At 41.2% G+C, this 16,078-nt stretch overlaps 1 protein-coding gene across 10 annotated transcripts in view; it reads right to left on the minus strand.

Annotated features, from left to right (window-relative positions):
• LOC143691340 (maestro heat-like repeat-containing protein family member 1) overlaps nucleotides 1-16,078 on the minus strand; it is a 180,858-nt gene that overhangs the window by 159,737 nt on the left and 5,043 nt on the right. For 9 of the 10 annotated variants that reach the window (XM_077169668.1, XM_077169667.1, XM_077169670.1 and 6 more), the window contains exon 1: nucleotides 2,792-3,230. The exons of the other annotated variant lie outside the window; for it this stretch is intronic. The gene's annotated coding sequence lies outside the window, so the exon portion shown is untranslated. Of the gene's footprint in view, nucleotides 1-2,791; nucleotides 3,231-16,078 lie in introns of those variants that run through there. 10 annotated transcript variants of the gene reach the window in all.

A 16,078-nucleotide genomic window follows, 5' to 3' on the forward strand; every position in this document is an offset into this window, starting at 1 on the left:
TTTTAAAAGTCATTCCATTTCTAGTATTACATTCTGGCAACATTCAGCAAACCAAAACAGAAACTTAGCAGGAATTCACAAAAGTGAATATCCAACTGGTCCATAAACACTTCAGCCTCACTGGGAATTACAGAAGTGGAAAGTAGAACCATTTATGCACCAAAATGGCTAAAATTAAAAAGCTTACAATGACAAGTGTGGCAAGGATGTGGGCCAATGGGAATTTTCATATACTACTAATAGGAGTGTTAAACGATATAGCCACTTTGGAAAACAATTTGATATTATCTACTAGGATTTCAAGAGATGCATACTCTAAGACCTATTCCTAAGGATACACTAAGAGAAATGCATGCTTATTTGCACCAAAAGACACTTACGTGAATGTTAACAGGAATATTATTCATAGTATCTTCAAAGCAAAGCAACCCAAATGTCCAACATCATTTGAACGTGTAAATAAACTGTGACATATTTATATAATATTCATATGATTGAGTACTACACATCAATTGAAATGAACAAACTACAATTTCCTGCAACAATATGGATAAATCTTAACAAATATAAAATCGAGTGAAAGAAGCCAGCCATAAATAACACATACTTCATTATTGCACACATCAAAAGTTTAAAAACTCAGGCAGATATAAAGTAAGTTTTAGAGACGCAAACTTAGTTAATAAAACTTTAAAGAAAATCAGATAAGTAATTTTTATAACAAACTTAGTTAATAAAACTTCAAAGAAAATCAGATAAATGATTTTTATAAAAGTCAGTTTACTGGTTATCTTGCAAAGGAACAGTGACTAGGAGGAATCACAATAGAGGTTTCTGGGGTACTGGCGATATTCTGTTTTTTACCTAGATATAAAAAAATTTTTGCTTTATCACAATTCATTAAGTTCTACATATTTGTTTCATGCACTTTCCCTAAATATGTTTATTTAATAACAAAATATTTTAAAGGAAAAAAAGAAACTACAAGGAAATTCCGGATTTTATATAAAAGAAACAAGTAGCTATATTTTAAAATGATAGATCCAGAAAATAAAAATGTAGACATTGAATTAAATAACTCAGTAAATAGGATTCACTGTGGATTAGACACAGCTAAAAAGTGAACTCAGGAACTGAAAGTTAAAGTACCTGGAATGTAGCACAGGTAAACATAGAGATGAAAAAGATAAAAGACATTTAGAGAGATTGAGGATAGCACGAAACCCTCCAAAATATGTTCAACAGGAAAAAAAAGGATAGAGTGAAGTGATAATCACTGATAATTTTCCAGAATTAAGGACATGAATTCTCAGATTGAAAAAGCACACCAAGCTCTACACAAGATAAATAAAAATAAATCCATATCTAAATACATTGGGATGAAAGAGGAAAATGAGAGAAACCTAAAAGGTTCAGGGAAAAATGAAAGAACTGCAAAGGAAGGACTACCTGACCAACAACACAGAGAAGATGCCAGTAGACTATGGAATACTATCTTCCAAGTATTGATAGTGTTGCATTTGTAGCATACCCAACGACACTATCATTCAAGATTAAGGGCAAAATGAAGACATTTTCAGATCTATAAAGAAATTTCTTATTATTATTAGCCCGCACTGAAAGAAATATCAATGTACTAATACTAATATACCCCCTTCCTTCCTTCAGCAAGAAATAAAATAAACCTGGAAAGGAGGAGCAGGATCAAAAAATGCATTAATTATGTACCAAGAATTAGTCAAATGCTTTATATGCTGAATATATGCATTTGAACCTGCATGTCTTCCCTTTACCCTCCTCCATTCTATTAAAAGTCTCCCTTGTCCTCTGGCTTCCAATTGAGTTTAGCCAATGGCGATCCCAAATAATATCCTGGAGAGAGGGATGATGGTGAGTTTAGAGTATTTGTTCTCTTGGATCCCCCTGCAGGGTCATCCTTGTCTGAGTATATAACTCTGAGGTTACTGTTTTCTCAAGATGGTGCAATCTACACAACTCTTCTTTCAGGTGTCCGTGACTGTTCCCTCCCCAAATCCTTTCAGACCTAGGGATGGTAAAACTCTGAGAGTTATTAGTTCCAGCATATTACACTATTTCTTGTGCTTCCTACATCCTATACAAACCTTAATAAAGAGTTGGTTTATTAATTTTAATTAATTACACCTTCCTTGAATTATCCTAATTTGGGTGTGTAACTTGTTTCCTGCTAGGAACCTAACTGACAACTTGGTAACTCTAAAAGTACTGATGATTAAAATGTAATTAAAAAACTGAATAATTAGAAAACAATAAAATATAATAATAACTACCTTGAGGGAGTTAAAACCATGGTGGAACTAAAACATTAAATAACAGAATGCAAAAGATGAGTAGGGTGAATTTGTACAGAGATCAATAGAGTTTTAAATCCTTATCTTGTTCAGAAGGACTACAGAAAATTAGTGAACTTTAAACCTTGTTTTAAAAAAAGAGTCATAATGAATGTCTAAAAACTGCAGAGTAACCAACTCTCTATCCACAGGTCTCATTTGAGTTGCAAACCCTTATTTCTAAATTCTAGACTTCTCCATTTCTTCCAATACTTCAAACACAACACATCCATTATTGAATTTATCTTCTCCCCACTCAAATATAATCTGTATCTCTAGGAAATACTCAAGTTTTTAGTTTGAACACTGATTGCCTTTCCTATAACACCCATAGCCCTCCAGGCAAGAGGATTCTACTTATGAAATGTCTCTTGAATTCAGAGCATGGCTCCTGCTTTAGTTCTCTTCATGTTCAGACTCACCTCCTCTCTAGGCTTGACCCTCCTCCAATTGCTGTTTCAGGACTTCTCTCACCCACACCTGATGGGCAACAGCCCTAGAGGAAGACATCCAGATTCTATGAAACAGAGGAAGTGTCTGCTGGGAGCTGCTGAGAAATAATCACTTCTTAGCAACCAAGCCTGGAATGTTAGACCTGGAATTAACCTACTATCTCCAATTCTAAAGAACCCAAGGTGGAATGGAGCCATATCCCCAAGTATGATTACTAGGGAGAAATAACTTTATTAGAATTCCTTCAGTAATGTTCCTGCCTCATAATAGTTACAATAATATTTGCTGAGGGAATAAATGAGTGAATGAACTTTTTAAAAAACTTATATTCAGGGCTCTGTCCCAATCAAGATGGCAGAGTTTGAAACTTCAAGTCTTCAAACCCCCAATTCTTGTTGTATAATCAACAAAAACTGATTTCTTTGAGAAGAAACATCTTTCTCAAAGCTCCAGAACACAGCTAAGGGACAGCAGTAACAAAGCATTTCAGTTTGCTAGGCTGTCAGAATGCTATATACCAGAAATGAGTTGGCTTTTATAAGGAGACTTATTAAGTCGCAAGCTACAATTCTAAGGCCGTGAAAATGCCCTTAATGTGGCACCAACAGGAGGATACCTTCTCAGAGGAAAAGTAGCTGGCATCCACATCCGGGGTTTCTCTGTCAGCTGGGAAGACACATGATGACTTCTGCTGTCCTCTCCCAGCTTCTGGTTTCAAATGACTGTCTCAGCCCCTGTGGTGCCTTCTGGCTTCTTCTGGCTTCTACTGCCCACAGATCACTCATGGAAGGCCCATCCAAACCTGGAGCTTAGTCCCCCCCTTTGAAGATGCATACAGGCTCATGGCACACTCTCATACACACGTGAACAAGCTTAATGACTAACACAGATTTATAGGACTGATATGGACTTTAACTTTTGGATTCAAAGTACAGGAGGGTACCTTAACATCTCAGCACACAGAGATCAGGCCTAAACCACCCCTGAAAAAACTGCCTGCCACCATCTAGAAGTTGGAAATTTTTTCTGCGAATAGCCAGATAGTAAATGTTTTAGCCTTTGCAGCCATATGGTCTTTGTTGCAACTTCTCAACTCTGTCCTTCCAGGGTAAATGCAACCACTGACAATATTAAATGAAGGAGCATGACCGTGTTCCAATAAAACAGGATTTGGACTAGGGGGCTGTAGTTTGCCAATCCCTGACTTAGAATTTGGAGGCTCTCCCCAGAGCCTAGGTGGCCAATCCAGACACGAACCAGCTCTAATACCTTCCAGAGACCCAAACTTCCTCTGTCAAAGATGAGGCCTGCTTCTTAGGAAGTATAAGTCTTCCAGGTTTGAGGATCTATACATCCACTGGAGATTTCCTGGACCAAGTCTCTGTCTACATTTGTGGAGAGCTAAACTCATCAGGGCCCACACTGCCATTAGGTTACTTCTCACCAAAGATGCCATCCCTTCCAGGCACGTATTCTTTCCCACAGTCTCTTTACCTTTTCTGTCTCCTCTCTAGAGGAAACATACCTCCTATTCATTTAAATGTCACCTCTCAAGGCTTTCCCTGGTCCCCCAACCTAAAATAGCTCCTCCTCAGGCACTAACACATGCCCCTGTTTTCCATTCTTCATAGCACTTGTCACTATCTGAAATTATTTAGTACTGCATGTCTCCTCACCGTAAAATGTTAAATTCCATGAGATTGGGGATTTGTCTACCTTGTTCACTCTATTTCCAATCTAGAGTAGGTACTCAATACATACTTATTGATGAATGAATGAATTGCTCTGTGCTTTCTTCCTCTCCCTGACCTATCCCTCTACTCCAAATCTTCTCAAAGGTCTCCACTAGCCCTCTTGAAGGCCCCCACATTAGGCAAACATCCCTCTATCCTCAATTAGTCATTTAATGCCCTTTCCATCTCCTTTCTTTAATAGACACTTGAAGACATGGCTTCTCCCAGGTCCTCTGAAGTAGAGGCCATTTGTTTTCTCATAATCCTGCATATCTCAAGGCCAGGCACTGCACCCCACTGCCACTTCCAGAGTCTTGCTTAAAACACCTACTCCCTGGATATGCTCTTCTCCATCCTCAGCCCCATCCCTGCCCTACTGCCTCCCTGGGAGAGCCCCTATTCACCTAGTTGAGCTTAAATGTCACTGCTCTGAGAAATGTTCTCATTGTACCCAGTTCTTCACTCCTGAGGGCATTTCTTCACATTATATCCAACTACCAGCTTAATTATCTGTCTCTATGCTCAACCCCAATCCTCTCCACTGGACCATGAGTTCTGTGAGGGAAGAAACTTATCACAGGACCCACACATAATAGGCTGTCAATAAATATGTATTAAGGTAAAGTATTCATAATATATTCCAACATGAAGTAAGACTGAACACTGTGAAGCTCGACAGGAACCCTCTGTCACAGAACCAGTGAGAAGCAGCAAGGGTCTAGAGCAGGAAGTAGATTGGGAATGAAATGGAAGGCAGATGTGATGCCCATATTAGTCAATGACTCATAATCTCTCTCCCCAGATGGCCTCCTCCTCCTCTCTGTTTTCCATCTCATCAGCTGGAACCATCACTCTGGATTCAGAAACCTGGAAGACCTCTGCTCTCACCCCATCCTATCCAATCCAAGACCAAAACCTGCTATTGCAACCTCATGCCCAACTGCACTGCCCCCCACTTCCACCTCAGTTGAATTTACTGTTATCTCTCACTCTCCCTATTTCAATCAAACCCTCACTGACCATCAGCCTCCAGACCAGCCCTTCTTACCGCCCCACCACAATCCAACCTCCACACAGCTAGAAGAATAGACTTCATAAAAGGGAAACCTGATTGGGTTATTCTTCTAATTGAAACCCTTTGGTGGCTACCCATTTCTTTCAGGGTTCTAATCCTGACTCCACCATCATCTCCTGAGTCTCTTCTCCTACCCACCTCCCAAGCATCCTTCGTCAGGCCAGAGCCCACTCTGTAATGCGGTGCTTGCCCTGTTTCCCCAGCCTGGGTAAACCTTGCTGCCCTTGCCCACTGGGAAAACCCTTTCATCTTTCCAGACTCAGTTCAGGCATCTCCCTCCCCATGAGTCTCTTCCTAGTGCCTCTCCTCTCCTCACCGTTCTGAGACACCACAGTGCCCTGAAGAGCCTCCTGCCTTAGCACCTCACCCACGGTGGGCACTCTGCTTCCATGTCTATCTTGCCTTTTAGACCATGAGCTCCTCCAGAGTGGCCCCTTATCTCACCCAGCTTTGCATCCCGGGGCCCATCACAGGGTCTGGCACATATACGGCACATGCAGAAAGCTTTCCTGAATAGCTCTCAGGTAAAGCCTGTGTGATGGGGAAATGATCTACTGCCCTCTCCAGGTAATGTGATGATTATCTTAGTCACAGACTGGAAAAAAAAAGTGGGGGGTGGGGGGGATGGGGGAGGTGGGGAGGGTAGATAGCAAAAGGAGCTGAAAGGATGAGGTCAGGGGAGTTGATGAGCTGTCTAAAACGTCTAAAGGTTTGCAGTGTTGATGGGACACCTGAGTTAGCTCCCACACTGCCCCCAGACCCAAGCAAGCTAGGGTGTCAGAAGCAAGGTCAGTGCCTCAAAAGGAGGTATATCTTTAGAGAGGGTCTCTCTTCCACCACTGAACCGTAAGCCCTTTGGCTTATATCTTATTCGTATCTCACAGTATCTTGCTGTCATTTTTGTTGTTCCTATTACTACACGATCATTTAATTTAGTAGGTGATCACTAATTTTTCCTCCATTGTTGCAAAACACGTTTTTGTTAGTGTCTAGAAAGATTCTGAATTTTGACCACCAACTTCTCTTGATTTTAATTCAGCTTCCTACTGGTAGGAGGTTCTCTTCGATGTTCTGGATTTCTCTGCGTTCTGCCAAAATCCAAATACCATTTAGGATCCCTCCCAGCCCTGAACCCCCACTGCCCATTCAGCTCCTTCCCTTCACTTAAATAAATCATGGGATATCATGCACCCCTTCTGGCAAGGAGCAGAATTACTTCAGCTTCTCTACAGGTCTAACTGTGTCACCATCTGGGATGTGGTCTTAATACTGAACTTCAGAAATGGGTTTGGTGAAGGAGTTTGGAACAGGAGACAGAAATTTGTGAGTGGCATGCACAGAGACAGTCAGAGCTTCAGGAGCAGCTAAAATAGGCACCCGAAGAGAAAGAGGTCATGTTATTCATCTTGATTCTTTAATATCCATCATATACTGCACTCAGTAAAGTCAAAAGAGTGAAAGAAGAACACACAAAAGAAGCACAGGGGACTAGGAACCAGAGGCTCATCTTCCTATGGTGTAGAAAATTAGCTGCCTGAACAATTTGGTCCTAAATTTAGGATCCCACCTCAACAGACAAAGAGGATACCCTTTCCAAATAACATGTGAGCTCTCTGAGCTTCCAAAGAATTCCTCCTCTCCTTTTATTTAGCTCAAGTCCATGCATACTTTCCCTAAAGGGTTTACTGAACACTATTACAAGGACACAAACCCTGTTTTCATGCAAAACAAGACACATCCTCCAGTAGTTTATACTTGGTGAGACATTGGTACCAATGAAGAAGGGATACATTCCAGGCCAAGATGGTGGCTTAACAATGTGCATGTTTAGTTTGTCCTCCAGAACAACTACTAAATAACCAGAAACAGTACAGAACAGCTCCTGGGGACACATCAGTGAGCGGACACACAGCGTACCCCAGTCTGGACCAGCTGGACCGGCTGTGAGCACCCCCAGAACCGTGAGTTCCCCATGCCGTGGCAGGTGGCAACCCTCCCCCACAGGCTGCTTCCCAGAGGGGAAAGGAAGGAGACTTGACCAGCAGCAGGGGCTGAGCCCAACCAAACGCCATTTGTGGAATTAATTCACAAACTCTGACTACTAAAAATAGGCCCCCAGCTCAGGTGAACCTGGTCAAAGCAGAGGTCGTTCATTTTTGCCCCGGTGCCAAGGGGGCAGGGCTGACAGGAAAAGATAAAAAAAAAAAAGGAAACAGAGGTTTTTGTGGCTGTGTTTCTACAAAGGCTTGACTGCCTCTGGATACAGTGGCAGGGCTTCTCAGGCTGCAACTACCCCAGGCATAGGCAGAAACAAGCTCGTTTGAGGCTTGTCTGGAGCCTGTGCCTTCCCCAGGGGAGGGGTGAAGCCCAACTCAGGTGGAATCCCTCCCTCAAGGAATTCAGACACCAGGGCTTGGTAATTTGAAGCCATTAAAACCAGACTACAAACTCTCCTCTGTCTCCACCATGCCCCCAGCAGGGAGAGTCTGCCAAAGTTAAAGGTACCACATCATCTTATGCTGGTGGTACCTGCAGGCAGACAGGCGCCACATACTGGGCAGGATAAGAAAAACAGAGTCCAGAGACTTCACAGGAAAGTCTTTCAACCTGCTGAGTCTCACCCTCAGGGAAAACCGATGCAGGTGACTCTTTCCTCCTGATAGGAGGCCAGTTTGGCCTGGGAAAATCTGGCTGGGGTCTATAATACCTAATTGGACCCTTCTAAGGGTGGGGGGGGAAAGGCACCATACAAGCAGTGCAAGAAACAAGAAAACAAGAACTAAAAAACTCTCCTCTGTTAAACAAAACTTAAGCTAGAGGTCCAGATAAAGCTGAACTGAATGTCAAAGAGCAGATAGACAACAAATTCATCCAGCAAGAAAACCCTAGGTAAAAGAAGTGAAAGCAATCTCCAGAATAAACTAATTAAGGTAATTAAATGCCTAGAAGCCAGCAAAAAATAACAAACCACACTAGGAAAATTGAAGATATGGCCCAGTCAAAGGAACAAACCAACAATTCAAACGAGATACAGGAGCTGAAACAATTAATTCAGAATATATGAACAGACATGGAAAACCTCATCAAAAATCAAATCAATGAATTGAGGGAGGATATAAAGAAGGCAAGGAGGGAACAAAAAGAAGAAATTGAAAGTCTGAAAAAACAAATCACAGCATGTATGGGAATGAAAGGCACGGTAGAAGAGATGACAAAAATGGAAACCTACAATGGTAGATTTCAAGAGGCAGAACATAAGATTCTGCCTCTTGGAGGACGGAACATCCGAACTCTGACAAAAAAAAGAAAATATAGGGGAAAATATGAGCAGGGACTCAGGAAATTGAATGACAATATGAAGTGCATGAATATATGTGTTGTGGGTATCCCAGAAGGAGAACAGAAAGGAAAAGGAGGAGAAAAACTAATGGAGGAAATTATCACTGAAAATTTCCCAACTCTTATGAAAGACTTAAAATTACAGATCCAAGAAGTGCAGCGTACCCCAAAGAGAATAGATCTAAACAGACATACTCCAAGACATTTACTAATCAGAATGTCAGAGGTCAAAGAGAAAGAGAGATTATTGAAAGCAGCAAGAGAAAAACAATCCATCACATACAAGGGAAGTCCAATAAGACTATGCATAGATTTCTCAGCAGAAACCATGGAGGCGAGAAGACAGTGGGATGATATATTTAAATTATTAAAAGAGAAAAACTGCCAACCAAGAATTCTATATCCAGCAAAATTGTCCTTCAAAAATGAGGGAGAAATTAAAACATTTTCAGAGAAAAAAATCACTGAGAGAATTTGTCCAAGAGACCAGCTCTGCAAGAAATACTAAAGGGAGCACTAGGGACAGATATGAAAAGACAGAAGAGAGAGGTGTAGAGAAGAGTGTAGAAAGGAAGACTATGAGTAAAGGTAAAAAGAAGGAAAATTAGATATGACATATAAAATCCAAAAGGCAAAATCATAGAAGAAAGTACTACCCGTGCAGTAATAACACTAAATTTTAATGGATTAAACTCCCCAATCAAAGGACACAAACTGGCAGAATGGATTAAAAAACAGGACCCATCTATATGTTGTCTCTACTCAAAGGACATGAGGGCAAGGACAACAACGGACACTTGCACACCAATGTTTATAGCAGCATTATTTACAATTACCAAGAGATGGAAACAGCCAAAATGTCCATCAACAGACAGGTGGCTAAACAAACTGTGGTATATACATACGATGGAATGAATATTATGCATCTGTAAGACAGAATAAACTTATGAAGTATGTAACTACATGGATGGACCTTGAGGACATTATGCTGAGTGAGACTGGCCAGAAACAAAAGGACAAATACTGTATGGTCTCACTGATATGAACTGACATTAGTGAATAAACTTGGAATATTTTGTTTGTAACAGAGACCATCAGGAGATAGAAATAGGGTAAGATATTGGGTAATTGGAGCTAAAGGGATACAGATTGTGCAACAGGACTGAATATAAAAACTCAGAAATGGACAGCACAATACTACCTAATTGTAATACAATTATTTTAAAACACGGAATGAAGCTGAATGTGAGAATGATAGAGGGAGGAGGGCTGGGGGCATAAATGAAATCACAAAGAAAGATAGACGATAAAGATTGAGGTGGTGTGGTCTAGGAGTGCCTAGAGTGTATAATGATAGTGACTAAATGTACAAATTTAAAAAGTGTTTTTGAATGGGGAGGAACAGGGGAATGTCATTGCTGCGGGATGCTGAGAGTGGATGGTAAATAATGTCTTAAAATTTCAGCTTGTGTGTGGGGCTAAAGCAAAAAATGTTTATTTGGTACAAAATTTATATTTTGGCTGGTGCATCTCCTAATATAACTTATGTAGATAGTTGGCTGAACAACATGAGTGCATGGAACCTTGGGTAGGACATGAGATTTTGTTGGTTTGTCCGGAGTGATGTCCCAGTGAATCCCAGACTGATTTGATCAGTGAGTGGAAAGGTACTTGCAAAGTCCCCTTTGGGGAGCGGTGACAGCAGGGGAAAATTCAAGTTCCCCAGGTTGAGTTCTTGATATTCTCACAAGCAGCGTGGACAACCAAAGCTATAGGCTGAGCCCCCGGTCTTGGGGTTTGTTCATATGAAACTTAACCCCACAAAGGATAGGTCAAGCCTACTTAAAATTAGGCCTAAGGGTCACACCCAAGAGAACCATTTTTGTTGCTCAGATGTGGCCTCTCTCTCCAGTCAACACAACAAGCAAACTCACCACTCTCCCCCTGTCTACATGGGACATGACTCCCAGGGGGGTGGACCTTCCTGGCAACGTGGGACAGAAATCCTAGAATAAGCTGAGACTCAGCATCAAGGGATTGAGAAAAACTCTAGAATGAACTGAGACCCAGCATCAAAGGATTGAGAAATGCTTCTTGAACAAAAGGGGGAAGAGTGAAATGAGACAAAGTGTCAATGGCTGAGAGATTCCAAACAGAGTCGAGAGGTTATTCCTACACATTAAGTAGGTATCATCTTGTCATTCAAGATGTAATGGACAGGCTGGAGGGAACTGCTGAAAATGTAGAGCTGTGTTCCAGTAGCCATGTTTCTTGATGATGATTGAATAATGATATAGCTTTCACAATGTGACTGTGTGATTGTGAAAACCTTGTGTCTGATGCTCCTTTTATCTACCATGTCGACAGACAAGTAGAACATATGGAATAAAAATAAGTAATGGGGGGAACAAATGTTAAAATAAATTTAGTTTGAAATGCTAATGATCAATGAAAGGTAGGGGTAAGGGGTATGGTATGGATAATTTTTTTTTCTGTTTTCGTTTTATTTTTCTGTTGTCTTTTTATTTCTTTTTCTGAATTGATGCAAATGTTCTAAGAAATGATCATGATGATGAATATGCAACTATGTGATGATATTGTGAATTACTGATTATATATGTAGAACGGAATGAACATATGTTAGGAATGTTTGTGTTTCTTTCTTGTATTTTTGTAAAAGCAAATCAAAAAAAAAAAGATGCATCCTGTTCTCAAGAAGTTTATAATCTCACTGGCACACAAGGGATCCGACCCGCACTTACTTCTCCAGAACAATTAGAGAAGCACATAGTAAAATGCTAAATTGACGCTCACTTGGCACTGAAAATGTGCAGTGTGGAAAATAAGTGTTTTCAGTCAGATGGAGCTCTCAGAGAAAGCTTCTTGAAAGAGGTTGGATTTGAACTGCCTTAGGCTTGATGGAAGCAGGAAAGAGAAGGAAAAATTGATTATCCAACGGTCTGCAGGCATCCTGGATCCCAGGGTCAGGACTCTCAGTCAGAAATCCAGAGGTGGAGAGACGTAGGTGTGCAGTCAGCCCCCAGTCCCCATGCTCATCAGTGAGAGCTGCAGCCCTCAGGAGCAGTGAAGAAGACAACTACCGACCTTTCCAGCTCCCAGACAACAGTATACCTTGCTTACTGTGCAACCTCCTCCAACAATCCTCATGCCTTGTTAGGAAGCAGAATAAAAAGGTGGTGTGCCTGCTGCTAGCTGGGCTGACAATACTATCTCAAAACGTCATCAGTGACACCAGAGCCAATTTGGAAAATGTTGCGGGATGGGGTTTGCTGGGCAGTCCAAAGAGCCAAAGTCTTCCAGGGGAATGACAACACCTGGTCTCCAGGACTCCCCACCTTTCACTGACCAAACTGTGCAAAACTGTCCGAAAATCATAATGAACAGCATGTCAGATTTGCCTTCCCATCAGAAGTGGGTGAAAGGGCCTGGAAAGAGTTGTTTTCCTCAATGCTTATTTCTTCCCAGTCCAGCCACCGTCCGTAATTTTGATGAGAAACCCAAGCGTTCCAATATCTAAGTGGGTTCTTAGCATCTCAAGCCCAAATTCCTCTGCTGCCAAAATCTAGTAGTGGCCACTTAACAAACCTCACCTTCTGTTCCTGCCACACACCCTACACCACCGAAGACTCACCAATTCACTGTGCCACAAGTGCCCATGCCCACCTTGGGGCAGCCTTCTCACACTGCCTCCACTGAAAACAGTATGGCAGAAACAACACTGGGCTTTCTGTCCTAAAAGCTAACTTACCATCATTCAGTGAGCACTGAGAGCCTGTAAACCAGTGCTATAGCAAATTACCACAAACTTGGTGGCTTAAAACATACGTATTTCTTATCTTACAATGACTGAGATCAGACATTCAAAATCAGTCTCACTGGGCTAAAATCAAGCTGTCCCAGGGCTGCAATTCCATCTGGAGGCCCCTTGCCTTTTCCAGATTCTACTGGCTGTAGTTCGATATTCTGCCCTCTTATGTCATCACATCTCCATCTCTGACCTTGACCCTCCTGCCTCCCTCTTATGATGGCATTTGCAATTACAGTGCCCACCCCCAACCCCCCACCCCCGATAATTCAGGATGATTTCCCCATCTCAAGATCTTTAATTTAAGCACATCTGCAAAGTCCCTTTTGTCATGTAAGAAACAATATTCACATACTTAATGACCCATCTGCAGAGCCCACATGAAGAGTTAAACTCAGAAATGCTTTGTATACACATTTTGGGTAAATGCTGAAGGGATTAAAGCCAGTACTTGATGAAATTAAAGATATTATCAACACAGTATGAACATCTGAGATATAGAAGTTAGTAAACCATTTATGGAAATTTGACATTATACTGAAAGAACCGTAATTTTTTAAGCCTCCCATAATGATAGCTCCTGTGGTTCCCATGTTAAATATATGCTTACTTCCAACTGTTGGGGTGGGGTTGCCATATGATCCTGCAATCCCACTGCTCAGAATATACTTTGAGGAACTGAGTGTGGGGACATGAATGGACATTTGCATACTGGTGTTTATGGCAGCAGTGTTTGTGATCCACAATGAATGGAGGCAGGCTAAGGGTACAAAGACGAGAAATGGAAGGGGGACCAGCGGCATACACCACACCGTACAACAGACTATTGAGCAGTCAGCCACAAGAAGGCATGAGGAGGCATGCAACTAGGTGAATGAACCTTAAGGACTGTATGTTGAATGAAATGTCAGAAACAAAAAGACAAATATTATCATGCCTCACTCAAATGGACTAACTATGATATAAAACTTGGTGAACTGATGTCACGCACAGGGGTTGTCAGGTTCAGGCTTATTGTAAAGGGTCCTAAATTGTAAGATCTTACAGCAGTCACATATATTCAGGAATTATAGCTATTATTTCTAAATTTCAAGATACTCTGTTTGTATATAACCTGATTGTTTCCAGAAACTTTGGGGATTTATGTGACACCTGAGATTCAGAGTTAGAGCTCTGAAGCTATAAAAGTTCAGCATTACCCAATACAGCAACTGCTTAAAACGTTGGAAAAGTGATCAGATTTTGAGTGGGGATATGAATGAAGCTGATCTGGATAGTATTGGGGTAGATCAGAATACAGGGTTAAGGATGATATCATCCATATTTTAAAACTACAACTTCTGTGTGAGATCAAATTTATAATTTAGATAGCACATTACCTAATTTAACTTGTATGGTCAATTGACTTGAACACCATAAGTATATGTAATTTTGAATAGGGCATGAGATCTTGTTGGTTTGTCCAGGTTAGTGTGATGCTCAGATATATCCCAGACTAATTTGAGCAGTGAATAAAGAAGTATTTGCAAGGTCCCCTTGGGTGACAAAGGAGAAAAGAGGAAATATTCAATTTCCCTGTTTGGAGAATTTCTGATATTCTCACAAGAAGTGGGGACAGCAAAATCAATAGGCTGGGCTCTTGATCTTGGGGTTTGCCCCTGTAAAACTTATACCTGCAAAGGACAGGCTAAGCCTACTTAAAATTATACCTAAGAGTCACCCCCAGAGAACCTCTTCTGTTGCTCAGATGTGGCCTCTCTCTCTCAGCCAATTCAGCAGGTGAACACTCTGCTCTCCGCCTCCCCCTCCCCCAGACCCACACATAGGACATGACTCCCACTGATGTAAAACTCCCTGGCAATATGGGACAGAACTCCCAGGATTTACCAGGATCTAGCATCATGGAATTGAGAAAGCCTTCTTGACCAAAAGGGAGAAGAGAGAAATGAGACAAAATAAAAGTTTCAATGGCTGAGAGATTTCAAATGGAGTCAAGAGGTTATCCTGGAGGTTACTGTTATACATTATACAGATATCCCTTTTTAGTTTATGGTGTATTGGAGTGGCTGGGGGGAAGTACCTGAAACTATTGAGCCGTGTTCCAGTAGCCTTGATTCTTGAAGACAATTGTATGATGATGTAATTTTTACAGTGTGACTGCGTGATTGTGAAAACCTTGTTCCTGATGCTCCTTTTATCCAGGATAAGGACAAAGATTGGGGAAGCCAAAAATAACACTAAAGTAGCCATTTGGCTACTTTAATGAACAAGACCAAAGCCAAATTTCAATGCATCCATAGATATAAGAAGAGGGTCAACTACTTTCCTTTTATTTATTTTTTTTTTCTTTACATGGGCAGGCACTGGGAATCGAACCCGGGTCCTCTGGCATGGCAGGCGAGCACTCTTGCCTGCTGAGCCACGGTGGCCCACCCATGGGTCAACTACTTTTTATCTTCCCTGAGAGGAAAACAAGAAAATATATTTATCTGAACCAGGAAATAAGATTTTTTAAAAAGAAGAAAAAGTTCTGGGCAGCAGGAAAACCACCAAAAATCCCATTCTCCTCCTTCCAGATAATGGTGGGGCCTCAGGAAGTGTTAAAACCAAGCCCCTATGCAAAAGACCAGGGTTTGATTCCTAGTCCATGAACTTCCCAAAAAACAAACAAGCAAAACAAATGAAAAACAAACAAACAAAAATTCAACAAATGGTGCTGCAGTACAGGAACTCACATGGAAAAATAATAAAATGTGACCCTGCCATACAGCCTACAAAACAAACAACAACAACAACAAAACAAGCCCTTACCTTCAAAGGGCTCCCAGTCTTGTTGGAATGATAATATCAGTACACAAAACAAAATGAATTATATTAGTCAAGCTCATGTTCAAGTGTTAAAGAATAAAGTATGGGATTTGTTTAAGAGGAGTTGAGAAACCCTCCTCTAGAACTAATGGACCAAAGCCTCCAGTAGTCCAGGGGTAGAAAACCCAAGGCTGGAGGTTCCTTGGATCCTCTAAGTCTTCAAGTCAACATACCAGCAATGGACAGGCTGAATAAATCAAATGTGGTTCCCATACTGATTACTACATAAAAGTAACCATGTCTCATGCACTGCTGTAAGTATCTCCCACACAGCAACTCATTTGATCCTCAAGAAATCCTCTGATTTAGGGACTATTGTGACTCCCAGTTCAGGGATAAAGAAAACCTATCCCAGGTCTCACAGCGAGTTTAATGATGAAGCTGAGATCTGAATGCAGGTAAACCCAATTCAGAG

This window comes from Tamandua tetradactyla, chromosome 7 (assembly GCF_023851605.1).
Source record: "Tamandua tetradactyla isolate mTamTet1 chromosome 7, mTamTet1.pri, whole genome shotgun sequence".
In the NCBI taxonomy this organism is placed as follows: domain Eukaryota; kingdom Metazoa; phylum Chordata; class Mammalia; order Pilosa; family Myrmecophagidae; genus Tamandua; species Tamandua tetradactyla.